The sequence below is a fragment of the Galeopterus variegatus genome, unplaced genomic scaffold (assembly GCF_000696425.1).
Source record: "Galeopterus variegatus unplaced genomic scaffold, G_variegatus-3.0.2 Scaffold191, whole genome shotgun sequence".
Taxonomy (NCBI): domain Eukaryota; kingdom Metazoa; phylum Chordata; class Mammalia; order Dermoptera; family Cynocephalidae; genus Galeopterus; species Galeopterus variegatus.
The window spans coordinates 720,595-723,863 of record NW_007726302.1 but is presented as its reverse complement, the minus strand read 5'-3'; positions in this window follow the sequence as shown (position 1 = coordinate 723,863).

Sequence of the window (3,269 nt, the reverse complement as noted above, 5' to 3'; positions counted from 1 at the left end):
ACCTCTCCTTCATTTCTGAGTCTTGCTGGGTATAGTATTTTTGGCTGGCAGTTTTTTCCTTTTGTATTTTTATTTTATCATCCCATTTTCTTTTGGCTTGTAGAGTTTTTGTTGAGAAATTTGCTGTTAGTCTGGTAGGGGCTCCCTTTTAGTTGTCTTGATGGTATTCTCTTGCTGCTTTTATGATTCTTTGTCTTAGAGCTTTGCCAGTTTGACTATGATGTGTCTTGGAGAAGATCTTTTTAGATTGAATCTACTTGGGGATCTTTGAGCCTCCTGAATCTGAAGGTTTGTGTCTTTCTCTATACCTGGGGATTTTTCTGTTACTATCTTGTTGAATGCTTTTTTGATGCCTTTTCCTTACTCCTCCCCTTCTGGAACACCTATGATTCAAATATTTGTGCATTTAATGTCTGCTGGTTCTCTTAGATTACCTCCATTTTTAAAAATTCTTTTTCAGGCCGGCCCGGTGGCGCACTCGGTAGAGTGCGGCGCTTGGATGAGGGTTCGGATCCCATATAGAGACCGGTCCGCTCACTGGTTGAGCATGGTGTGGGTGCGACACCGAGGGTTGCGATCCTGTTACCGGTCATGAAAAAAGACAAAAAGGAAAAAAAAAAAAGAAAATTCTTTTTTCCTTTTTTTGTCTGCCTGGATTATTTCAAAAAGACTATCTTGTAGATCAGAAATTCTATCTTCTGCTTTTTCTAGCCTGCTGCTTAAGCTCTTGTTTGTGTTTTTCTTTTGATTGAGTGAATCTTTCAGTTTCATGAGGTCTGCTATGTTCTTTTTTTAAAGTACTAATCTCTTCATAAATTTCCTCCTTCATATCCTGGATTTTTTTTTCTCATTTCTTTTCTTTCTTCTTCTTCTTTTTTTTTTAAAGATGACTGGTAAGGGGATCTCAACCCTTGGCTTGGTGTTGTCAACACCATGCTCAGCTAGTGAGCCAACTGGCCATCCCTATATAGGATCTGAACCTGTGGCGTTTTTTTCTCATTTCTTTATGTTGTCTGAGTCTTCTTGCATCTATTTGAGCTTCCTTAACATTGTGGCTTGGAATTCCTTTTCAGTTGTTTCAAGAGTTTCCTGCTCTATAGGTTCTGATATTTGAGAATTTCTGTATTCTTTTCGTGATGGTGGCATATTTTCTTGGATTTTTGTATTTCTAGTATATGTATGTTGATGTCTGGTCATCTGGTAGAGCAGTTACTTCTTCTATTGCTCCAGAGTGGGCTTTAAGGAGAGAGACTTCCTCTTCTTTTTGTGGTGTCTGCTTGTGATACTCCTTGTGTCAATGAAGTCAAGTGGCTGTTGGGCCGCATGTATGATGGCTGTGGCTGCTACCGGGGCAGTGAGATGGTTTTATGGCAGCTGTGGCTGTGACGGATGGCGAACCGGCCATCCCTATATGGGATCCGAACCTGTGGCCTTGGTGTTATCAGCACCGCACTCTCCCGAGTGAGCCACAGGCTGGCCCAGAAAACACATTTATATTGCTCTGTGAGTGAAGGATGATGACACAGCTGGCCAAATACTTGGTGGAGAGACAACAAGGGTGAAATAGAGATGGCAGCTAGGCCATCTTGGATCTTACCAGTCCTTGTCTGGGCTCTGAAGAGAATGTATTTGTTGTCATCAGGGCTTGAAGTGGGACCCTAGTAATCTCCTGTTTATTTGTCTTGCTCTGAATTTTAGAAATTATGGAAGGAAAAAGGAATTTGTTGGAAAGCTAGAGAGTAGCTTGTATAACTGTAAGAAAAACTAAAGAAACAGGTAATGAGAAAAGACAGGTGCTAGAACAGCAATAGGTAATCTGGTAGCCTTGGATTGATGAACATCAATGGCCTTTACTCTTTATGTTATTCCTGTCCATATTCAAATTCTAGACAAAGAGCAGCTCTGGCTTTGTATGGATTACTTTTTTGCCCCTTGGCCTGGCAGGAGTGGAGGATCTGACTGACAGCCCCATTAACACTGGATTCAAGAGATGAGGGGCAGTTTCCAGAAGTGAATTTGGGTGCTGTTACCAGAATAAAGAGGAATTCATACTGGGCAGGTGAAACAACAGCTGCCTACCATAGTTTTGTTTGCAGGGTTGTTGCAGTCCTTTGTCATTGAAATCTTTTTTTGGTCATGTGGAAGGCAAAATTCTAAGATGGTCCCCACGATTTCCAACCCTGGTGTACGTACCCTGCATAATCCTCTCCCCTTTAGTGTGGATGGAAACTGGATATCTCTCTTGAAACTTGGCTGCTAAATATTGACTTTGCATTTATCGAAAGAGAGATTATCCTGGTTGTCCTGACCTAATCAGGTGAGTCCTTTTGGAGGAAAAGTCAGAGAGGTCTGCTCCTGCTGACCTTGAAGAAGACAATAGCCGCCATGGGTTCTAAAACTGCAAGTATCTGAATTCTGCCAAGACCCTGAATGACAGGGAGAACGTCTCTGAGTATCTAATGAGACAGGAGCCCTGGCTGACACGTTGAGTACAGCCTTGTGGGACCCCAGAAGAGACCTGGTCACTCTACCTACAGAAACTGTGAGAGATTAAATTTGTGTTCTTTAAGCAGCTAAATTTGTGATAACTTGTTACACAGCAATTGAAAATGGATATAGCTTGCTGTGGATTGAATCCCCCCAAAACTCATTGGAAACTTTAATCTCCGTTGTAATAGTATTAAGAGAGTGGGAAATCCTATTATGGTAATTGAAAGGTGGGGCCTTAAGAGGGGATTATATTGTGAGGATCATACCCTTGTGAAAGGATTAATCCATTTATAGTTTAGTGGGTGGTCATGGGCATGGTTCTGATGGCTTTATAAGGAGAGCAAGTGAGCAGGTTAGGTCTTGTATTAATATTTTTTGTGTTGCTTATAACAAAATACCTGACACTGGGTAATTTATAAAGAACTGAGGTCTATTTGGCTTATGATTCTGGGACAGCTGCATCTGATGTGGCGTCAGGCTGCTTCTACTCATGGTGGAAAATGGCAGGCAGCTGGCACGTACAAGCAGTTCACATGGTGAGAGGAAGCGAGAAAGAGAGAGAGAGAGAGAGAGAGAGAGAGAGAGAGAGAGAGAGAGAGAGAGAGAGATGCCAGGGTCTTTTAAACAACCAGCTCTTGCAGGAACTAACAGAGTGAGAACTCACTCACTACTCCCACCCCCCAGGGAGAGCATTAATCTATTCACGCAGGATTCACCTCCATGACTCAAACAGCTTCCAGCACTGCCACATTGGGGATCAGATTTCCACATGAGTTCTG